The following is a 25,189-nucleotide window of genomic DNA, read 5'->3' on the forward strand; positions in this document are numbered from 1 at the left end:
CGAAGGTGCGTTCGAGATATCGAAATGCAAATAGGACCAGTTTTCCGCGACGCAGGATCCCTGATATCCATTATGTATGTGGCCTAAGCGCTTAGGCCTGTATGCATACTGCTTCTGCTTATGCGTCAGAGTCGGGGCCAGAACAGGAGCCAGGGAGAGCGCGACTCGCGAGACGAAAAGCGGCACAGCGACGCTGATATGTAACGACAAGGCTGGCAGCGTAATAGCAGAGAGGCCGAAGGATGAGCACACGTCGTCGCGACGCGGCACGCCGGCTAAATTTAGAAGCGCTCGCGCTGCTTACTTCCGCTTATTTTAGCCAAGGGGGCAGCCGTTTCGCCCGAGGAACGTTTCGTGTGTTGCTTTCCTCCTCGCCGTTTCCTCTTTTGTCGCTTCATCGTTTCGCTCGCGCAACCTCCAAACAATGCCTGCAAATATTCAAAGACACGAGATCGTGTCGCAGGAAGCTAAATTAGATCGTTCATTAGGATAACATATTTTTAAAAGGGCACGTTCGAAGTCGCCGTGGGTCGCGTTCGATCAACTCTTTCAGAAATAACTGTTTCGAACCGTTATATATGTATAAAGCTTGTCGGTGAAATAGTTACCAAGAACCAAAATAATCTCCTATCCACTATAAATGGAAAAGGGTGTTCGGTACGTACGTCGGATTCTATTACGAATCTCGTATCGGTCCTACGACGATTCCATATCGATTCCCGCGTCGTTCGTCGAACTTGTGCTATACGTAGGAAACCACCTCGGCTTCTTCTCGGTCGCGTTTAAAATTTTCATCGTCGGTGACCGATCGACCGTCGAGCGGTTACCAGGTCGCGTTACGAAATATCTACGCGAACCTAAAAGCATCGTCGCGCTTTAAAAATTTATAAAAATGTGCTAGAAACGAGCAAGCTATTTTCGCGGTTGGAAAAATAATCGCGAAGGGGCCGTGTGTGTGCGCGTGTGTATTCGACGCCTGCGCCTCTGGCATTCAACCGACCCGCCAACCACCGATCCTCTCGGGTTCTAGTCACGCTACCGGTTTCCTTTACCAAACCTTTTATTGGATTATCGACAGCCGTTTCGAACGAGAGAGGCCAATAATCCGTGATCCGCGTACCCGTGTATCCGTAACTTCCATTATACGACGTTTAGACGAATCGGAACGACCATCGTCTGGACCGTTGGTTGTCTTTCCTTTTCGATTCATAATTTATCGTGCACCCGTAAAGAGTACGCAACAAGATCGCGTCTTGTTGCTCCGATTGGTCTATGCCTGTCGCCGCGACGAATCGTATGTCGTAAGCGTCGATCTTGCGTGTCGCTTTGGCCGCGTTTCTTCGACGCTCGAGATACCGCCTTCGCGCGTAAATAACAACGAGTTCCCAGTGACTCGAATCTTATTAAATATCGCGGTTAGTCCGCAATCATCGCCCCTTCGTTAAGACCTTCGTCTAGCTTCCACTTATTAGCGATGCGGCGCGTCCACTCGTTAAGTGCGCGCAGGAAGACCGAGGCAATTTGTAGACGCTGGTCGTTAACCGCGGGAGAAGGACGTAGCCCTTGGTGATCGCGAGAAACGCGACTCCTAACGACACACCGAATCGGATAAATCGAGAATTTTTCAACCAACCACTTTCGTTCTATCGACGATAAAGAGAATAAATCAAACGTTTTCCATCGATATTGGTAGTCGTTGCATCGTTTTTAATAAATGGAAGGTAGGGTGTTAACGATCGTGGCTCGTAAACAGAAGGTGGAGCGAGCAGACACGCGTCAGCTCCGATGGATAGGCAAACGGCCAGGGCATGTAAGTCGCTTTTGCACGGTTACTCCGACACTCGGTGGTTATGTAACGGGTGTGCGTCACAAAACGCACACGACGCCGTATTGACACTGACTCGAGCCGCGTGTGCGGAGATGTCGCAACGAACGCACGCACGCACGCACGCAGGCGCGCGCGAGCGCGCTAATAATTCTGTCGTTTAACCTTGGACACTGATTAAACCAAACCATCCTCCGTATCGGTGCATCTCTCGCCTCTGTTACGCATAGATAATGCCGATCGTGTGTGCAACTACCATGTACCTGTGCGGATGGTTCCTCGATCAAAGATCGAGACTTTCGGTATAGCACAGCGTAACCCTTGTAGACGTCGCAGCTCCTATCGCAGACATTTTCTGTTTTACGCGTTCTCTCGAACTGTTATTGCTCCTTCGTTCCAAGAGCCTATACATATCATTTCTCGGAAAGTATCGATCCGAATAAGAAGTAAATCCATAGAACAAGCAACCGCATTCCAAGTATGCTCGGCGGAACGAGAACGAAACGTCTGTTTTTGCACCATCGTGCGAAAGCAAAGGTTTGAAATGCGCGTGCCGCGCACCGTTACGTAAACGCGCGTAACAATAAGCCAACGCGAATGAAAAGTTGTAACGATGGTAAACGTTATCTCGGCGTTATTCGAGATCGGCCAAATATTGAAAACGATTTCAACGTCTTGTCAGGCCTATCTACGAAAATGAAATCGGGACGCGATCGCGCAGAACTCTGGCGTTTGATTCTATCGCGAATTTGCCGCGCGTCTGGTAAAATTGCCGCGTTGCAACGATGCTCGCGTATTATTGCACGGTGTCACGTGTACGTAGAAATGCGCGCATAAGCGCACGCTCGCGAGCAGACAACCTTGAGCGTATTATCCAGTTCCTCCGCGTCGTCGTTACACACAGGTTAGGCGAACGCGATGGAGAACGTTTGCTATTCCCTCGATCACTAGTGCGATTTCTGGGAGGATTTAGTTTCGATTTATATACAAGGATAATGATTGGTCAGGATTCTCGAGAAATAATTCGATGACCTTTTGCTCCAGGACGGATGCAACGAGGGGGACCTTTGGGTCTCAAGTTCGGTCTTTCTGGCAAAACGTAAAGACGTATTAAAAATCATTTGACGAATTTGCTACCAGTCCAGACTCGTTGTTGCACGACAAGGGGTTAATATACCGCATAAGCGTGGAAAAGACGTTTCGAAAGAGGACGAGGCGCACACGTCGTAGATCGTTTGCGGGACGAAACGATGGTTGGGGGCGATTGATTTTTGGACAGATCGAGGAAGAGGGAGGACGGCGAGGTTTCGTCGATCGGATCGGTTGTCCACGACAAGGCGCGCATCAGAGATGATAGGTGCACGCGCGTTATTTGAGTCATCGCGTTTCAATGCTGAACCGGTAGGAGCGAGGCAACGCGAGCGCGTCTACCGGGGGATCGCGCGTGCACACCTACATACACGATTCCCATTTTTAGCTTCCTCGCACTTACTCCTTCTCGGCGTGTCCAACTCGCTCGCACCCCTATACGCACATGCGTGCAGCCTCTACTGTCTTCCTTTTTTTATCTCCGAGCAGCTCCCCCTCTCTTTGCTCTTCCTTCTCCTCCCTCGAACGCTTTGACACGCACCCCACCTTAACCCCATGGCAACCGCGAACGCCGACCACCACTCGAGCTCAGGTACGTACGTCCGAGCGATCGCACCTAACTTTTTCTCCTACCTACTCCGTTTACTCTGTTCCCTGATTTTCGAGCAAAGGAAAAGGTTACTTGAAATTTCATCTGTTTTCGTTTTAAAAGAAACGCCTACGTCACGAATGTTTCAGGTAATACGTTAACGCTAATATTGTTTTGTTGGATAAAAAACGGTACGCGAAACTTGAACTCTTTCCTAACCTGGAAACCCGAGGTTCGATCAAATTTACAACAGGCTTTATCGTTTGGCACTTAAAGTTGAATTTGTCGAAAGGGACGAAAGGTAAAAGATAAAAAAGTGCAAGTTGGAGCACGGGGTGTTTGGCGATAGGGTATACGTCCCTGTCGCTTCTCTCCTATCTCTCTCTCTCTGTGTGGGTCGCGTGGCCGTGTATTAGTGCGTGGGGATTCGCGTGTGCGTGGCCAACGGTGAGTCTCCGTCTGTCGAGCGGCGCGTTCTCGCTCGATCTGGCTGGCGAGCGGTTTCGGCCGGCTTCGTCGGCGCCATCGATCCCTCTTGCGCGCGCTCTCGTGCGCGCTCTCGTGCTCCGGCTGAGTTCGCCCGTAGAGGAGCGGACACGACACGCAGACAGGCGCGCCGCGTACGTGCACACGCTCCGCGATAGACTTCGCCTCGTCTCGCCTCGCCGCGCTTCCCGCTTCCTCCCACGCCTGGGGGCCGGGGACCATCGCGGAGCGGCCATTCCTTCAGCGAGCTTCGAGCAGCGCGCATCGCATCTCGTGTTCGCGTATCGCGCAACCGCACTCGCACTTGCACTCGCAACCGTCGACGTAATCGCAACCCGTAACCACGCCTTTTTCCAAAAACAAACTGTCGGTCGCGAGTGTCGCGTTCGCCGGAATTCGACGAACCGGCCCCGGATATTCGGAAAATAAACGTCCAAGGAAAGTCGGAAAGAAGAAAGAGTAGTGCTGCGAGCAAGAGCCGCAACGATCCGCTCGATCGAACCAGTGCGCGTAACCTCTCGGTAGCAACAAACCCTCTTTCGCGTTCTGGGCCGTGACGCGCGGCCAGCCGTCGCGAGGGAAATCACGGCAACGCGAACCGTCGTACCAACGGATCGAGCAACGTACATCGAAACCATCACCACGACGACACTGTGGAGACAAAGATCTTTGGAGCAGGGTGCACCGTGGATCCCGATAGCGGAGGAGGAGGAGGAAGAAGAAGAAGAAGAAGAAGAAGAGGAGGAGGAGGAGGAGGAGGAGGAGGAGGAGGAAGAAGAAGAAGAAGAAGAAGAAGAAGAAGAAGAAGAAGAGGAAGAAGAAGTAGTAGTAGTAGTAGCAACAGCAGCAGCAACAGCTTGGTCTAGTGTCGATCAGTCTGGCTATTCCCTGTCACCGGAGCTTCGTTTCTGTCCGTATGTGTGTTGTGCACGAATTCGGGACTTCCGATGCTCTGATAGCCGCCAACGTGTCTCGTCGAGCACAGTCGCTCCTTGTCGTCCGCGGTGTGCCGAACGCGTCGAGAATCGAGCCCGATCGGCGAGCAAGGGTTCAAAGTGCGCGACAGTGGCCGGCCGGTTCGACGGTGGGCGGGTTTGCGCGAGAACGAGTTTACGGGCGACGAGGGCTGGGCTCGCGAGCACGGGACACCGGTGAAGTTTCGCGACTGTGTCGATCGAGTGGCTCAAGTCGTGTGTAGTGTTCGTGGCTCGTACCGGAAGAAGAGGAGAACTCGGTGGGAAGATGTTTCGCGCGTACGGGGCTGCGCCGGCTGAGACACCTTCGACTGCCGACATTTATCCATGGACCACCACGCTTCTCAACAAAGGTGCTTACTCTTTCATTCGTTAGGAATTTTTGATGATCGCGAACTCGATTCGGTGACGCAACAACAACCGAGTTTCTTCGCAGCCTGGCCGTTTTCGGCTCGAGCCGAGACGGCGCGTGTTCCGCCACGTGATCGCACCTCGCGACTAGCCTATCCGCGGTGGAAGTCATCGATAAACAAACCCAACGAAAATGGATCGAAACCAACATCTTTCCTACTAAAATACTTCCTCCGGTTAATTACTTACTGCTAGCTCTGCTATCTCGACGGGTTACGCAATCGACGAGTTACGCGTACGTAAAAAGCTTGTGCTATTTCCGAACGCGAAGCCTCGAAATAGACTATCGAAGAGACACGAGGCCGGCCGGCCGGTTCAATTGTCGCGAAAGCGAAAGATCGTCCCGTCGATGAGCATTAATGTAATAAAAAGAAACATACGAGCGTAAAATTCGATCGAGGGGAGGTTTCTCGGGGTCGAGTCACGGCAGAGATAGATCGAAAGCAGGACGCTTGCGCGTGCACGTGCCAGGGAAGATGGATGTCGAGTTGGTGTCGCGTCGGGACGCTCGAACGCACGGATCCATAGATTCTCGCGAAAGAGGGGCCCTTTAAAGTTTAAAAGGTCCCTCCGGTGGGTCAGGTGAGGTGCACCTGTTCCTCGCTCGCACGCGCGCTTGCCACCGCAAAACGACGGACCATTTCAAGCCCCGGCCGGGCCTCCGAACGCGAGATACTTAGACGGTGACTCGAAAGTCGCGGGCCACGATCCCCGTGTAGCGACGATTTCCTTTTCTACCGACTCGTGTTCCAGCAGCAAAACGAAACGTGCGTCGTTTCCGGACTATTTCGAGCGTTCAAAGTTCGAACAGCGTCGCGTTACGTCGAATCGACGCTCGAGGCGACATCCTCTTGGAACGAGAAAGAAAGTTGTGCAATTTAAATTCTACGCTACCGACTTGGTTTCCTTCGGAACCGATATCTAATCACGTTCTACGTGTCTGGACTTTCGGCCCACCCTGTATTTCGTCCGCCGATACGCCGGAGTGCCTTGACCTGCCTGACCTGCGCAACTTTTCACCCTACCCCTCGGGAAAACCTCCTTCTCCCCTTGCTCGCGCGGAACCGTGGAACGCGTTTCGTTCCGGGTTGCTTGCCCCTTTCCTCCCATTCTCCCATCCTCCCATCCTCCCATCCTCCCATCCGCCTATCCGCTCTTGCAACGCGTCGCCGCGTTTTACGGGATGCCTTGTTGTCTTTGCTCTTCGTCGCTGGAGATAGGCCCAGAGACTTCCTTTTTTCGTGCGGTTTCCGTTTACTCGTCGACCTTTTAACCCTCGAACTCGTTCCTATTCGTATATAACGTAACTGGACGCGCGACGCTCCGTCAGACGATTAAATTTCTTTCTTTTTTTTAAATACAAACTACTCGTTCCATAGAAAATATTGTTTCGGTCATCTTAAACAATAGAGATTTATGTCAGAAATTCTTTCACGGAAACTCTTTTACGATCGTTTAGACGTTTCTCGGAAATATGTTTACTACGCGTAAACTAAATAAATTCAAGATTCGTTCCCGCGGCGCGGCATGTACGTAGACTGTATTGCTTGGAGAGTTGACGTTGCAAAACGGTCAGTTCCGCTACGCAGTAAAGGTTGTCACGATTAGTCGTTGAACGGTGCAAAGTCGATCGCGGTGTAACGCTCCGAATAAACTCCTCGACGAAGCAAACAGTTCTTATAGTCTCGTATCGTATTTGCTTTTGCGTCGTTTCTTATCTTAGGAACTCCAAAGTCATGCGAGGTTTCTCGGAACGCGCAAGAATCGGTACTCTCGCAATTTTATTTCTTTTACGTAACCCCTTAAAAAATCACTAAAATTTTAACGACAAAGTTTATCGTATCGTTTGAGACTGAATGAAAGTTATGTCGAGATTCGAGTAAAAAATGAATATTCGAAATCTCGTGAAGCAAAGTTACGCGGAGGAAGAGAGCGTGTTGCGTGTCCCGGTAATCGATACTGTCCTGGCACCGTTTGTCCGTGCCTCTACCCCCGCACTGGCTGTTCGATGGACAGAAATGGGACGTATTTCTCTTTTGCCAGGAACGCGAGGAAGGGTGTCGCGTATCGACCGCCGTTGAAACTGTCACCGTTCGTCCTAGCCATTTACGTTGCCAGAAGGAATTGCAACCAACGTATGTGGGACAGAGGCGCGACGCAGGGCGAATCTCGATGCTCCGATTACGCGTTGGATCCATGGCTTTATTCGATGATTAAACGCTCGTCCATTCTTGCTCGGAAATTTTTAATCAAAAGAGAAAAAGAACTGGCTCGAAGTAGGGGATAAAGATAAAGCGGTGTGTACTACGATTCTCGAGAAACGCGCAAACACAATATGTCTCGCGTCCATTCTATCTATACAAAATAGAAAACAGAAATGGACAACATCGACGTAAATAAAGATAACAAATAATTACTTTGAATAAGATAACAAACAAGTTTATTCGAATATAGAAAAAAAAAAATATTATTTTTCGATTAATTAAAGTAAAAGTTTTATCTAGATATTCGGTAAGCAAGCGGTAGTGGTCGCCTATAAAGCTTCCTTCTTACATTTCCTGTTGGTTCTCTTTTATCTATGTGTGGTTAACGTCGTATGTAAATGATAACAGAGAGAAGAAACTTGATTGCAAGCATCGACGCATAGACGTTACGAAACAAAACTTTTGATTAGTAGCGTCGGGAAAATGATAGTCCATGGCCAGTTCTGTTTTCAGTCTACATTTTGTTTCGAGTATCGCCGCTAGTAATGGTAACGTGTTCATCTTGATTGGCGTTTCGAGGGTAATTGCGTCACGATAGTCACGATAAAACGAATTTGGACGGTGCAAAGATTCCGAACAAGCTGTTTCCTCGATTGATCGCCGTCCGTTCCGCGTCCGTCTCGTAAACGTTCGGGTTTCTCTCTTCTTCCGATCGTTTGGTAACGATTTGGCCCTTGCCGCGAATAACCTCGACCGACTTTCGAAAACGGTTCCGAAAGCAACTATCCGTTGCAACGTTTCGGCAACGTTACAGGCAAATTCCGTCGGTCGGTGACGGTTGCTGTTTCAAGTACACCGATGACGCATCGCGACTCGCGGCCTGACGTAATCGAGGAAATCGTTGGTTTCGTTGCATAAATAGCGCTTCCGAATCGCACGCGAAACAATCGCGTACAACGATCGTCGACAGAGGGGAGAATATTCAATTTTTTTCGCCAATTTCCTCGGACGCCTCTCGTAGTCGTAAAGTGGCCAACGATAGCGAAACGATTTAATTTCCTCACCGATCGATCGATTCTCCTACCGTCTTGTTTGGCTCCCCGTTCGCGCCTCTCTTCGATCCTTGTCGCGATCGATCAGCTCCGAAAAACTACTCTCCGCTCGAGGTAGCTTTGTCATCGAGCGGACCTTCTCCGTTATCTCGCGTTTCTTTAGTTTCAACAACGACGTTACGCAAGGAACGATGCGCAATTACATAACGCGTATGTTTAATGCATAAGAGTAGCGAGGCTGGACAGCACGTAGTGTCCTCGATGTTTCGATGGTTATGATTCGTAAAACGATTGCGATGAAACGCGTACAATTGCTCGGTAGCAGTTTGCCAGATCCATTCTTCGGGACGAATCGTAGCATGTACCGCAGTACGTCCGTCGATCGGGCTAACTTTTCCATTGGTTCGAACATGGAAAATTCAATTGTCCGGCTTCTGCTTCTGCTGCTGCGTCGCAACATATTGCTCGGGAGGTGTGTAATCCCTCTTTATTAAATATGTAAGAGCAAGTTTAAAAGCGAAGAATAATTTATCTGGTCGACGACAACGTGTTTCGAGTGCCTGTTCGGAGGTGGAAAACGGGGATGTATCTAAGCGTAGCAAAAACGATAGGGCAACGAACAAAAATATTGATGCAGAATCACAGTAGTACGATCGGATACTATTTTTTATTGCGTTTAATAGGCGCCACGATAAAAACGCACCGGACGGTGGCGTCGGCATCGATCGATCGCCGTGAAAAAATTACGCTCCTTTGGCAAGATAAACGCGGGGTACCGTAAAAGATCGTGGAGCCGTATAATGGCTGATACCATTATGCAAACAAGCCATACCGTCGGCATTTCTTACACGTAATGTTCTTTCCGACGAATTTCATTGCGTCGCGTCGCCGCGCCGCGCCGCGCCGTGCGTGCGTGCGTGCGTGCGCCTGTAAGACGAACCAGTCACGCAAATCGGAGTTAGACGAGATGCGTGGAATAGCAGAAAGTTTTTTAATTTTATTAATTTGTCGGCAACGAACGATCGAGAAATTAATAATGCATGGAAAAAGTTAGCAACAACTCCGTGGAAAACGGTTCCGGAAAGAAGCTAATGTCGCGCAATTGCCATTCGAACGTACGACATTCACGGAGACTATTCGACGTTATCGCGAAACTTGAATAAGATATCGATTTCATTCTCGAGTAAGTAATAGCGACTACGTTCCTGTTCTAGGTACTGGGTCGTGACGCGCAATAGAACAATCTATTTAAATAGATAGTACGTAGTTGGTTGGGATTCTACGCAATCTTTCGACGCGTACCAAGGACTTTGTATCCAACTGTCGGCGTTTGTTACGTTTGCGAAAAACTCTCGTAAGCGTGCGTGGAATCGTAATTGTTTAATCGCGGTTATTTGCTCGTTAAATAAACCATCTATCGGAAATTTTGTGGCCGATAAAAGGCAAGGAATAATAAATAAGCGTTTAGATTTTATTATTCGCGGCCGTACACGCTTTTCCCTGACCAGAATCAGACGACACGTTTCTCTCTCTTTCTTGATTCTGATTTCACCGTTTCGCTCTATAAAACGAACGACGAGATATCTGCTGCGTTTCGTTGGAGGGAAATCACAGCAACGCGCACTAGCATCCGAATTTCTTTCTTCGGACACCTTTGGCTCGAGAAGCACAACCGATCGAATAAAAAATGTTCGCGGCGCATAATTCATAATGGCTAAAATTAGACTTGGAAGAACGTAGCATTAACTTTTGAATCGATTATAGTTCGTACGGTGTCGTACGTATTTATTCGTTACCAGTATTATTTTCTACGGGTTTCCTTTTACGTGCGTTTGCTCGCACGATACGCAGACAATTATAATGCAGAACTGTTACGGTAATTAAATTCAGAAACGCGTTATCAAATGGTTTCGCAGATTAATGGCAACTCGAGCGGTTAATTGGATATCATAAAATGGAGAAGGGGACGACGCGCCCCGTTGTTTTTCTGAATTTCTTGCCGTTCGAGTTGTTCTCGATCGTCGCTCGTCGACTAACGTTAATCGATCGTGTTGGGAAATTTTCTTAAAATCGGCATAGATCGCGGTACCTCGCGGTTGGCGAGGTGAATGCGCGCAATATGTTGGCGTCGCTGATTTTTCTCAACTCGCTAAGAATCGAGAGATAGAAAAGTGTGAGAGAAAGAGGCCGCGCTACTGGTCAATCTATCTAGTGGCGGCGGGTTGGGCCAGGAGAAAAAAGAAAGAGTTACGTATCAGGCGAGCAGAGGTACGGGCTACGCATGTCAACTAGAGGGCATTCAACTATCGATCGCATAGTTTCAGCCACCCTCTGCCGAGCCAGATCTGCCGTTCTTCTTCCTCCTCCTTCGCTAGCTCCGTTTCTCCTTCCTACCGCTCGACGGATCCCCACTCGACGCGTTTCCATTTTCTCCCGTTTTTCCGACGAGCCACCAGCGTCTTTTTCAAAACACCTTTGCGATTCCGTTAGTCTGGCACGCCAAGGGATTTTCAAACGGTTCGAAGAAGCTGCTCGAAGGGGTCTCGAACTCGTTATCACGGCCGGACAGGTGCGTTCGCCCAGAACCACCATCGTTGGAACCTATAGGGGAATTGTCATCCATCCTCCCCCTGGTTGCTGGCTAATACGTCAATAACCGACGATTACGGATGTCCAGTGACGTCAGTATCCGGACGGTTTCGCGCGTTCTTTCACGCGTTCTTTCACGCTTGCAGCAACCTGGGTCCGCGTCATCGTTGCGTCAACTTTCCCCATCCCTGATTCCGTCTCTACTCCCCCACTTTTTGTTCGACCCTCCTCTCGTGGTCTTTTCTGCGCGCGTATCGAGCGACGCGGAAACAGACGCGAGGAGAATAAGCCACCTCGACTGCAATAACTCCATTCACGAGAACCGTATTCATACGGCCCTGTACGCATCCGGAAGCCTCTCTCGCAATTGACGCAGGTAGAACGAGCGACCGGTAGACTCTAGAAAATTGCAGCGTCTCTACCCTTTGCTTGCCGGCGGTGAATGCGCGTTTCCGTGATACAAAACATTTTCATGGGGCGCGGAATTGTCGCGAACTGCTGCATCTAGATGAGTAGTCGGTCTCGCAACCAACCAAACCTAACTCGCGACAGCGAACGATGCGCTTTAGAAACCGATGCTTACGAGAACACGAGCTCGAGACCCACGGGGTCAGGGTTTCTCCAAGATAGAGGCACAAGCCAACCCCTTCCACTTATTTTTGAAAATAATCCAAATAGTCCAATTAGTACCGTTGGACGTTTCTATGTAGCAAAATGCCGATGGCCCTCTCTGCTAGAAAGGTGCTGTCTGCGAACCGAACGAGATATCGGCCCGTAAGAATCGCTCAAGAGGGTTGAAAGTGCGTTCGTATGCGGGCCAGCTGATCGCAGTGCGAGGCGAACGTTAGACGAGGATCGACGCACGTGTTCGCTCGGAGCCGGCTGTGGACGGCTGCCAGTGCGTTTCGTTAACGATACACGAGTACCGGGCCATTTAAATTTAGACCAGCTCCCCGAATTGCCCGCATCCCTAGGCGCGCGCTCTCAATGTCCTTTCTTTCGTCCGAGTGGTGCGTCGCGTCGCTGGATAACGATCGCGAGTGTCTTTTCGTGCCCGGGCACCGCCATTTATTTTAACGTCTACGTTGCCGTTCTATCGCCTTCGTATTCTCTTAAATGTTAATTCTCGCGAAAACGCGTACTTTTTCCCTTTCTGCGCATCCTCGTCACCTTCTTATCCACCGTTTAACGCGTATAAAACGTGGGAAGCCCATTGTTGGATAATTCTGCGCTCGCTAACGGTTCGAAGCGCGTGCTCGTACGATACTTCCGGTTGACCGAGTTTATCCCAGCAACAAACGTTCGGACAATGCAGCCGAGCTTTTGCAGGAAATTAAATAACGCAAAATCCCCGTGCGACCTACGATATATCGGGAACAACGTTTTTCTACATGAATTTAGATGAATCCCGGATCGCGAATCGTGTTTTGCCAATAGGCTACAAGAAACTTGTCCATTTTTCCTGACTCGAAACACGTAGAAATAAAAATCACCCAGTTCATAATAATACAGTAAAAGTGCAAGCAATAAATACTTGTTTTAAAACCTGGTTGTAAGTTATGCAGATACGAGCCACCTTGTAAATTATCAATTGTCCTGACCCATATATGTATGTTAGCACTTTGCCTTTGTCGAAACCGTTTTTCCACCTTATTGTATCTCGTCCTGTCGTTTGTTCGATAACCACTGATAATTAATACGTATTATCCTGTTTGTATATACCGTGGTTCCAAGTCAGTATGGAACTTTAACGAAACTCCGATCGACAAGTTGATCGGTATTCTTGATTTTCGTCTTATTTTGACTTCTAGAATCTCTCGTTAAAATTTGTTCCCAGAGATGGCCGAACACCCTGCTGTATAGCAACTCGCGTTAGTGACCGACTGCAGGGAATACGTTGGCAACTTTTTTGCTGTTTCGAACCGCGATCAATGTCCTCGTGCGACGAGGAACCCAAGTTCAGAGATCAGAATCGCGGCGACGCGACGCGAAACAGCGATCGCGTATTCTGGACGCGTCCTTCGACGTCGATGCCTCGGCGCTTTTCAACCGTTTCGCTCAGAGGTTGTTCGAAAATGTTCGCATGGAAAGAATAAACCTCGGTTCTCGAATTCAACGACCTCGCCACGGAAGAGCACGAGTAAAACGCGTATTCCGAGCCGGGCCACGGAACTCGAGTAATTTTAACGCGACCCATATTCGTCTACTCGCGGTTTCCGCGCGCGCCTCCCTCGACCTCCCACGCCCCTGCTCGCCCCGGCCCGACCGGCCCTTTGGATCGATTCTCTTTCCATTTAAGATGTTTCTCGCAAGTACGTGCCTTTTCACCAGATGCAATTCACCGGAAGAGAGAAGCTCGTTTGCGTCGTATTTCATTCGTATTCGTAACTTTCCTTTCGAACTTGGAGAGTGTCTGTCCAAAGGAAGCTTGTCCAACGCGTTGAAAGCGAGCCAGGCTATATAATTTTGATTTAAACTCTAATTAGGACTCGCCTCAGTAACGAACATCCGGGAGCGCGAAAAATATTAAAAGAAAATTATCTGGATATCGTCGAGACGCAGGGTAAAGAGTTGACCGACACTTTTTTTTTTTTTTCACGAGGTTTCCGTGACTTATCGGTGAATTTGTTAATAACGGATAGCGTGGATTTGGTTGGAAAGCGCCGTTGACGAGAGTCAAAATCACGCTTCTCTCGTTCCTCGACCTTTGGTTCGCTCGTTCTTCCTCGTATGCGCTTTCTCTCTCGTCACTGCCTCACCCTGGTAGCTCCTTCTCCTCCTCTCGTCTCTTTAGCCGATTTAACCTCTCAAAGAGTTCGAGGTGTCGGTTGATACTATTCTTAACTAAGAATTGTATAGCGACCGCTCCGACTCATCTCTCCTTTCCACGTACCTTTCCAGTCAACCACCTTTCCTGCTTTTCTCTTCTAGTTGCTCGCGTTTCACGACGCTTTTCTTATGTAAATCGATCGTTTAATGTTTATCCGACTTGGTTCTTTGTCACGCGTCACGGTCCCTCCGCTTTCGTTTCGTCGTTACGTACATAGACCCATCTACTTTCTTCTTTCTTAATCGATTTAGACGAGAATCTGACCGATCGATCCTGTTTAATATCGAAGGCTAAAGGATCACTTGAAATCTTAGCGACCGACTAGTTTCCTGGGTTGCTGCGTAAATGCATCGGCAACGCGATCGGCGCGGCGAGTCGTTTCTCTTTACGCTATCGTTGCGCGCAACGCAACCTTGCGAACGCATTATTCGCACACTTTTACAGGTATATGTGTACCGAGTTGCATTCGTATGTATATTACAGTAACAAAAGCTGCCAAAAGAATCGGATAAAATTTCTGGCACGCCTGCATTCTTGCAACATAATCGACGAACCACGCCTCTTGGAGAAAGACTTTCTCGAGTGGCGCTTTTTACTCGTTGCTCGGCCCGTGGTCTAAATACAGGATTAACGTCGGCGAAACGTTCTACGATTATTTAATTCGAGCACCTCCTCCGTTTAATTAAACGAACGCAACGAGCGGGCGTATTCAGAAAATGAAAAAAAACAATTATTTACCTACTTTCGCTTTCTGTACAAACTTTCTGGACCATGGTCAAGGCTGACTGCAATCGTGCTGGTTCTTTTTCTGAAAAAAGAACGCGACGCGTAATGTTGGCGTTAAAAGAGATTACCGGTCGCTACAGAATACGAAATTGCTCCAAGTTATCCGCGTAGAAGCGACAATCTTTTCGCGCGAACCGAATCGAGCTGTAAACCTACTCTCCGGATTTGTTAAACTTGCTGCATTCTTATCTTTGCGTTTGCGTTAGGAAACGAATAATGCGGTTAACCTTTGCTCAGAAACGTTCGCGCGTCTCAAGTTGAACGTTTCGACGCTCCGAAACAACGGAGACGGGCAACATTTAATCCCAACGACAGATAGTCGATGAAACCAACGCACAGGAATTTATTCGAATCGTTAAATCTTTTCATCCGTTTCTTTCTATATTTATTTTATCGGCAATTTCATTTTTCGTTATTCTTTCGCCTCGAAACGTTACCTTGGGGTTATCGCAATCTCTCGACCCTTCCGCGTTAAGAAAGTTGCTGCGCGATTATCTATCCCTCATTGTTCTCGATAAAAGCCTAATAACGTTAATACCGATTAGCTATACGTCGAATCTCTTGGTTGACTGACTGACTCGAGAAAAATCGAGTTACCAACGCGAGGTTAACGTAACCAGTCACGAATCGAAATTCCCAAATAGAAGAAGGATCGCGTTAAAAGCTAGTATTCCTGCTCTCTAAAACATACTCTTGCTTGTCCCCCTCGGACACGTAAAAGCAGCCAGAGAGCCGTTGTCTGGAGATTATTTATAGTAAGAGATAATAAAATAACGATAAATATTGCATACAAGAATAAATACGAGCAATAAATTACAGGTTTCGGTGCAGTTCTGAAACCCATTCGAAAAACGGGTTAACCGGGTTACGACGCAGCTATCATCGTGTTGGAATAACCTGGTTACTTTGCTCACTCTGCGTATACATACATACGTACATATCTATCTATGTATGTATGTACGTAGCACTAACGAGCGAACCGAGTTTCGGTTACGATCCTCGTTTTCACGGATCGTCGAAGAAATGTCAGCGCCCGTTTCGAAACGGGCCACGTCTCTTTAACGATAAGCGATATTTGCGAGCTTGTGATCTTTTTCGCGCTTTGCCCGATAGTAAATTAACAAGTTTTCGAATCGTAAACCTTTTACTTTCGAATTTAAAGGGGGCTACCGAAGAGAATTTTAGATGAAACGACGACCAGTCGATTCGGTCGGTCTGCTCTTGTTTCGAGCGTCCGCGTTCAAAGTCCCTCTATAATTAACGACGTTTGTTTCGTTGTCCCGTTCCGTGAACCTTCTTCCGCGTCCATTTCGACGGTCGAAGTCGGCTGCATTGCGCGCAACGCGTATCATGCATTGTCCCTGTGTAACGGAGCTAAATGGGTTAATATGCACATCCGTATCGTAGCTCGCGTTATGTCACCGATGCCAGCCTAATTGAATAGGCCGAGCTCTACCGGGTGTCTTGAGCCTTTCGAACCGTTCGCGGTTCTCGATTTAACGTGCCCGGTAGAAAATGCTTTCACATTTGCATTTATAGTCTGTGTACAGTTGCAATGCGTTCTAGTTGGCCAGGATCGGTTCTAAAATTACGAATTCCAAAAACACTCTGGACAAAGTTCCTTAAAAGGGAAGGCGACCGACTTTAGGTCACTCTGTACATTAAAAGGTATTAGTTGTTTGTCATTGACGATGATGATGATGATGAGGAGTAGCGGCGATTCGAGGGAGAGGAGAATAAGGTCGCTTTCGGTTGTCCGCGCGATACGAGACTAAACTTGTCCCAACTGAAATTGTTATCTAACGCTTTCACCGGGCAAACGTTGATTCGTTTGCCCCGCGGGTCGGCAACGGTCTCTTGGATTTTATTACGAGACGCGCGTAGTAAGCTGCCTGCCGATCGGACGATAACGATGTTTGTTGGCTCGTAACGCCTCTGATTAATAAATCTGCGTTCGATGATGAGCCGTGGGTTCGCGCGGGTCTCGTCGTTGGATCCCATTCTCTGACCGTAACAATACCATCAGCACCGGCTGACATTCTGACGACACGACCGCACCTACTTGGAAAGTATTTCTCAACTTGATCGACCGGTGTATACGAATAAAACTTGCCCCTAGAAATATGATCGGCGATCTCAGAATCCATACCCCCCGGACCAGCGATCCACGTTAATTCCAAGTGGACGTTAACGAATCTCGCGCTCGAGAACTCTATCGAACTTCGTCGTTTACAGAGTCTATGCAATATCGTTTAAACAGAATAACAGTTATAGGGTGAAATTGTATTACTGGGCCCCCTAAACAGTCGGCATTGTCAAAGAGAAAGAAATTCCAGGCCGTTCGGGTTCTGCTTGCAATTTGGGAAATTTTCTTCCTCCGGCGTACGGCGAGTATGTTAATTGGTCGAACGAACACGATGCAACTATTACAAGGTTCTCTCGATGAGACTGCGTCGTCGTATCGATAGAGGGGCAAAGCTATGTAATGCGCGCAAGCAGACGACGCGCGATCGACCTTCGCTCGCCGTATACTGTTGGAAACATTTGCGATTATACAACTCGAACGCGACGACCCACCGATTGGTCCGCCGTGCCGTGCGATTATTAGCGTGACAATAGTTTAATCAACCTAAGGAACTTGACGAATACAACAAAAGTTTCTCTTACCCGAACAGGACCCTTCCGTTCCCATCGTTCGGAGTAACCAACACATTTGTCAACAATTAAAGGATACGAAATTCTCTGTTTCTCTCGCGTTTCAAACTCTTTGCTATTCAGTTATTTATTTTTATTTGGAGTTTGTTGTCTGGGCCAGAACAGGCTGTTACAGGGTGGCAGGTTACCGGCTTGATATTTAATCGGAAGACCAAATTATAAAATAGTTGCGGAACTTGTGCGAGCCCGTAGTATCGTTCGACCTAAAGTGCCTAATAATGGCTCGTGGCTCATTTCCAGCTACAACGTTTGCTAGCCTACCCGCTAAAGAGATCTGGTGCAAATTGTTCACGCGACACCAGACCACTGATTTATGTAACTAGTTTCGATTCGGAGTCAGATTCCCTAGAATTACGGACAAATAACGCTGAATGCTGTTTACGTAAAAGGACCGGTAAAGGGACAAGTGAATAACGATGCTTAATTTTCTTCTGTTGCAGGTCAGTATCGGCTCGATCGATTGGTACTGTAGGCGGTAAGTCGTTCGTCGAACGATTATATGTATATTCCAGCGAAGAGGAAAGACAAACTCTTACGCAACGAGTAAATTTCCACGCGTGATTCGAGCGTATGGGATCCCCCGATCGTTCGTTGCTCGACGACGACGACGACGACGACCATCAACGATAAATAATTATTGTCGGCGGGTGTTTTACCGGAGCAGAACACGGGAAAGAAAGTTCGGAGGCAATCGGTCGAAAAATGTGCTCGGTACCGAGCGAAACAGACCACGTCGTCGCGCGCCGTTTAACTCTCCGATCGGTTGCCACAAGTCGTCGACAGAAGGCAAACTTATTTCTTTTTTCCTTCGATTAAACAAAATGTTTGTTTCGTTTTCGAGATGTTTGAAGGAGCAGCGGAATCGTAGGCGATGCCACGAGCACAGAGCCAGCTCCTCGGTTAGCATCTGTCGTTTGCGTTTACAGCGTAGCATTTGCGCGAATGCTCGTGAACGACAGGGCACGGTTTTCAAACGCGCATAGGTCTTGGTTCGTCATCGGGACGTTTTACGGTGTTTCAACCGTTGTTTCGAAGAGGCACCAAGACCCAACTTCCTCCTCTCGAAACGTCGCGCGACAAATTACAACGAATATACACTTACGATCTATCGCTTGTATCGTTTTCAATAGCGGTTAAAATATACGGATTTTCCCCGTCGCGGGAACGAAATCCAGTCGAGTACGAAACGACAAATCGAACGATTCGTTTAATGCTATGCTGAAAAACAAATTAATTGCACGTTTCGCGTACAAATAAACTAATTTATTTATTTCAGTAATTATTCAGTGCCACTGAAAATATCCGCCTTTTTAAAGTCGGTACCTTTAAGTAGCCTCTGCGAAATAATTTAATTACTGGAACCGTGCGACTACGCGTCCAGGATGATTGCGTAACCATGTATCAGTTTCTTGGTAAATATTTAGTAGTAAGTACACAGTAGAGAGGAAAAGATAAAATTACGACTTCATTTTCTCGTGCCATTTCAATCGGCGCGGCGGTGGCATGGATATAAACGATCTAACAATAAACGACACAGATTCTGCGAACGATCAAATCGTCGTTATAACCAGTTATCAAGTATCGCGCTGTCTGTTGATCCAAGTTTCAATTAAATATTCATTTTTTAAGGCATTTACTTGGAGACAGAGCTTTGGCAAAAAGCTTGAGAACTTTATCGCAACTTGGGAACGATAGGTTTGCATTAACGGGTACGGAGTTTGCGAGTGCCGAGACAAACGTACGAAAAGAGTCGTTCAAGTTCTCGTTGGATGTTGGCTCTTTATAGCAGATAATTTTATGACGGACAATTTTATTGTATACTCGCGACAGAGAGATTGGACGAAGAGTATTTAAATGTCAGCGCAGCGTGGAAGGAATAGGGTAACTTTCATCGTCGACGACTACACGTTGATTTTCATTTTTACCGGCTCGAGGAATTGAGTTTTTTTTTTAATATTAATCGACGCGTTAAATCCTTTGGCAACCGAGGAATACGATGGACGTTTGAAATTGTTTGTAAGAGGCGACGACAACCGCTGCCACTTCCGACGATGCTGAATTAGAAGTCGATCTTGAGTTTACAGTTATCCCTGAAACGACAATGACTGTTTCACGTTCCGCGGCCTCTAACTTGGAACACGATGCATTTTCGCGACCGAAACGCGATGAAAAATGTTCTTGGATCACGGTCCAAAGACGGTCCGATCTGGAACGAAACGCACAGCTGGTTGTTTTGATATTTTCGGTGTTGCACTCGGATCTGCAATTGAAACATGTTGGCGCACGCCGGTGATGCGTTTGCCGTAGTGTGCACCGTTCATCGAAAGAATTAATCGAGGCAGAAACTGTATTTAACTGCGCCGCGCCGGGATCAATGCGAGGTTGAAGCGTGTAGAGCGCGGAATCGAACGGATATTTTTATCTCGAAGCAATCTGCTGCGTTCCGTTGAAAGGGTACGCGTTGAAAAACGCCAACAATTGGAACAAAAGCTACGGAAATAGGTTGACGGGGGAACATAATGCGGGCCGAACCTCTAATCTTGTAGCATTTATTCGTGCCGCTCTTCTTCGTGATACGGTAACGGACACTAGTTGTGTTCTCTTCTCGTAAATTCGGGTAAAAATCCTAGTGTCCGGATATTTTGTATGGAAGACTGTGGTGCAGCGCATCATCGGTGTCGCAGATACGCGACCAACATTCTACATTGTTCTCTGTATAAAGATGCGTTTGATTTATTACGCCTATTAAGTCCCGGACCACGCAAATCATTCGACGCATCCTATCGACGGCCGTATCTGCGTCCGCGTCCGCATCAAGCGACAATTCAATTTTCTGCGTAGCGAAATCCCAGCTAGTTTATATGTGTTTCCCGTGGTTGGAGAGACACCGATGTGCCATCGTACACACATCACGATTAATTGCGCGCATAACGTTAGCGGTCGTTGCGCAAGTTGTTGCGTCGGCGGTGAGTTATTAATGCGTTTGCTAATAAAAAAAGTGTTTTCAACTTTTCTGTAACGGACTTACAGAGCTGTACGCGATCATTGCTGCAAAAAAATAAACTCGCGAGTAAATAGGGGCGTTAGGATTTCTCAGTGCGATATGTACGCAATCGTGCTGCACGTTCTCGAGTTAAATACCATTACGACCGTATCGAATTTGACCGTTTCGATCGTACGCGTAACGGTATTTGACAATTTATTATCCGAATGAGTTTTGTCCGTCTCTGGGCGAATCGAAGCGCGTCTATCTTGTCGAGTTCCGCGAAGAGAAGGAAGGAAGATCGAAACGTCGTCTAGGGGCAGAAACTTTTCCATCTCCATGTTGGATGGTTCACGAATACCGCTATTCCGAGCTGCCAGCCGAGCAGACAGGGAACAACGTCACGATCGAAAGACTAGACGATCCTCGGAGTTATCCTCGCGAGCGGCATGAATTTATCCACGAAAGAGATATCGTTGGCATTGTTTCGATCGCGGGATCGAGACATCGACGAAATGATCGACGCCGAGAGTTTTCTTTCCTGCGTTCGCGTCGTTCCTTCCGTCCAGCGTTACTATACGACAAGAAATCGAGTCTTCGGTGTCGGAGTTTGGATTTCAGCGAAGAGAATTTAAAAGAGTGAAACGGTACGGTGGTCTCGCGTTACTTCCGCGTTGGAACGTCTCGCGATCGCGATCAGATTTACCAGAGCGGTGGTTGGTCAAGCGGGACAGAGTGCCGAGGACCGAACATCCGTCGAGGAGACCCTACAAGGCCATTAGTCGATTCTCGTTAAGCCGGTAGCCGGAGGTATCCAGTAAATCTGCCGTGGAAAGCGAGCCGTCGCTACCATTACGCTTTCTGGCCTTGCCACGTTCGATTCCACGAGCACGCTTAAACCTCGACTCGAACTTCATCCAACTTGGAACCGGTTTACTCTCTAGATTAGCGTCTCGGCGCATTAGTTGGCGTGATTTTCGATCGACGGACGAACGCCTTTGGACGTACGGTAGGTCGGACGCGATAACGTCGCGCCACGTTCCGTCGCGTAAATTTTTCAGTAATTCACAAGCTCTCTACATAGCCTATAATTGTTTCAACGAACGGGAAAGTTACGATTTTCGTCTCGAACGGCCATATATTCGAATCACTGTGCGTCATCTGGTCGTATAACGTCTGGACTAATGGGGATACGCCAAGGTTTCAGTCGCGAGACCGAGGAGAAAGCGTTTGGAAATTTGATCGAAACGGCGCGACGCGGGACAGGCTCGTTTGGCAAAAAGTCAAGTCGTCACGGTTTTGTGGTTCGGCTTTTCGCGGCAGGGAAACGCGCGCGAGTCATTCGCTCGAAACTAGCGTTTTGTTTCTGAAACATAATCCGCGCGGGCCATAACCGAAGGAGACAATTGCCCGATACATCGACGAACTCGTTCCAGCGAATAAATTCGAGTCTGCCGAGTGTAAACACGTAAAGAGAGGAGTTTTCGCACGACCGAGGCGAGGGGAGGATTTATCGCGTTATTTGGATCTTTTCGGGGTAGCTGGCGTCGAAAATGTCTACGGGATATCTTAAAAAAAATCATACGATAAAAGATAGAGAAAAATAATATCAAGTTTGACAGGGTGGTATCGTGTACTCGAATCGATAAAACACGAGAACGTTGGAACGAATGGGATAGCTCGGGGGTTAAAAAATTACCGGTGATACGGTTTACGAAGCCAAGAGAGTTGGCGAGGATTTGTTAACGGTTTCGGTGATTCGGTGCGAGAAGGCGAGTAAGGTACCGTAAATTACAGCAAGATCGGTAACCTCGTTGACGCTGGTAAGAGGAACGTTTTGAATTGCGCAGGGACGGGGGCAGCTGCGAGAGTTACGATAAAATCTCATTACACGACACTTTGATATATTTAGTTATAGGTTATCGACCCTAAACTAGATTTCAAGTTTACACAAGTATGCTCGAACCGTTCGTATACGGGTTACGTTGTTAATTTTAAAGAATAATTGGAGATTAAATTTACAATTGTTGGTTATACGGCTTGCCATTTATCGTTTGGCGCGTATTAATTGACGCTGTTAAAAGTTTGTTAACCCATGATGCAATTTCGTCCGGAGGTTACTCCAAGTCTCCCGGTATACGAAATCGTACGTAAACGAACGCGAGAAAACTGGAATCGACGCGCGCGTATGTTTTTACAGCGTTATTCGACGGTGTTTCCCGGTTATTATGCATCTATTTAATTCTCGAGTTTCCAGTCGTTCTCGCATTTAAATTATCGCCGATAGTAAACCACCATTCGGTTTCACTAACCATATTTAAATCGAAACGATCTCGCGATTATCCAACGGAAACAAGATTCTTTTCGATAAGTTGTGTAAAGTATGGTAGCGAAGTTGGACGGCGGCGCGGCGTTGCGAAGCGGATACAGAGAATTAAGCAACGTTTGTTTTTCCTTCTTTCTTTACTTGAGAAAAAAAAAAAGAAAAAAAAAACTTTCTCAAAAAATCATCAAACAACAGAGTATCGATACACCGTCATTCTTATCGATAAATATTTCCTATCTCGCTACTTGGCAATACTATCGAAACAAATCGAATAGACAATGCACAAAAGAATCGTTACTATCGTCGACGACAAAGGACCAACATCGGATTACCAATTTGTGTTGGACGCTCTGTGCTGATAGTGAAAGAGCTTTCGATAGAACGTGACATATTGGACTGCTCGACAAAGCGCAACAGTCCCTGCCAGCCACGCTAGTCGAATCCTATACAGGAAACGGATATTTTTACGGTGAAAATTAAAAACACTACCTTTGATCTTCGCTTTATTTAAATCAAAGTTACGTACTATCTGTATCGTCGATATTTCTGACCACCGAAATCCTCAAATATTTACGTTTGCGAACGAAAACACAACCAGCGAAGAGTTCCGATACCGAACAGCAACATTATTGTATCACAATCGACGCCTAGACAGCAAACTCGCTTGGAAACAGCGATAGATTTTTTCGTGATTTCTTTTACAGACTCCTTAAAAGTTGATGTACGATTTTTTATCGTCGAGTTATAGTATGTAGTTGGGACGAAAAGCGTGTTGGCGGTCCATTTGCCCCATTTACACTGGCGATTGTCGCGATCTTCCGAGTTCTTTTGGTCGATCGATCGGGCAGGATTACCTGCACAACGGCACGATCGCACGGAGATCGTGCCACTACATCGGTAGAAAAAGCGATATCGGGACATCTATAGGACGAGATGAAGTCGCTCGAACGATTCTCCCGCGGATTTCTTCCTCCTAGGACGTGATTCTTTCTGCTCGAAACGAATAGTTACACCTTTATCGACTCCCGCGAGACCATCCTTCCACTCGTGCATAGAACGATGCGAATATAAAGTCACGAGTAAATTGAAACGAGACTTTCTCTTAAACTTTGCTCAGGACTCGGGACTAAAGCGCGGTTACCTAAACTCGCTCGCTCCGAGAGGACCGATCGTCTTGCTCGAGGATTTTTCTACGCGCGTAAGCCGATCGAATCGCCCGCCTTCTATTCCAACCATATAGCAACGTTAACTAATAACGCGTTGAGTTTCGTAATTGAAAACCTCTCGTTTCGCGTGTCTCGTTTCGCCGCGCCGTACTAAATTTCATAACGACTATTATTAAACTAGAAAATACTCCAACTATTATGGGTCCATAACAAGAGTCAATACCATCGATAATGGCCAAGTACCATTAAGAGAAATTTTATTCACGATATTACAAAGATTATACTACATATGTATACTAGGATAAATCGTCGATAAGGGGAACGTAGACAGTATCGGTCAGACGTAGTTTAAGGCTGGCCGGGACGTCTGACCCAGTACGCTAGTGGTTCGTTCCTCTACTGATTTTTCTTTCACCGAAGACCTGTACTTTACACCGGAACGTGACACGTTTATACTAATAATTTCATCACGAAAAGCAAACGTATACATGTAAAAGAAAAATAATTAAAATTCGTTGGTCGGTTTTTGAGAAAAAAATTTCCAAAAATAGATGAAAATAGTTGGAGGCGATTATGAGAGAAATTGGAGCAAAGAGGTGAATCGTGCGTGCGTTTCGCTGGTTAGCCATCGTCGATGAAAAGGAGATAGTTGCGAACCCGTGTGAATGAAACTTTAAAGAACGGTGGCAAGCGGTGCTTTCGCAAAACGCGAAAACGCAACTTCCCTGCGTTTCTAGAGTTTCTATCCTTCTCGGTGGTCGCGCAAACACGAAACAACGTCCTTCTTTTCGTCCGATGTTTCTCTCTTGCAAGTAGGTATCGCACGTTCGCGGAGAAAATGATTTTGCGCCTGACATCGCTATTACGGTAACGGTACGAGAGATTAGTCACGACGAGCACGTCCCGCGAATCGTTTCGCGGCTGCCACGACCCAAGATTTATTATTTACTAATTTTTAGCCATTCTCTGGCTAAAGTTGTTGTCGGAGATTGCTCGTTGCCTAGATGATACTTGGTGGTTCCCGTTTACGAAACTTGTTCGATTCAAGACGCGTCCAATCCCCTCTCGACCAATCGAATTTTTCAAGCCGATTCCTCACGATTACGTATTGGCAAATGCCGTTAAATGCATTCGCGTCTAAAGTAAACGTTTAGATATTTCGTT

General features: G+C 47.4%; 1 protein-coding gene across 2 annotated transcripts in view; it reads left to right on the forward strand.

Annotated features, from left to right (window-relative positions):
• The window catches only part of Orb2 (cytoplasmic polyadenylation element-binding protein orb2), an 81,285-nt gene that overhangs the window by 23,673 nt on the left and 32,423 nt on the right, over nt 1–25,189 (forward strand). The window lies entirely within an intron of this gene.

This window comes from Colletes latitarsis, chromosome 7 (genome assembly GCF_051014445.1).
Source record: "Colletes latitarsis isolate SP2378_abdomen chromosome 7, iyColLati1, whole genome shotgun sequence".
In the NCBI taxonomy this organism is placed as follows: Eukaryota; Metazoa; Arthropoda; class Insecta; order Hymenoptera; family Colletidae; genus Colletes; species Colletes latitarsis.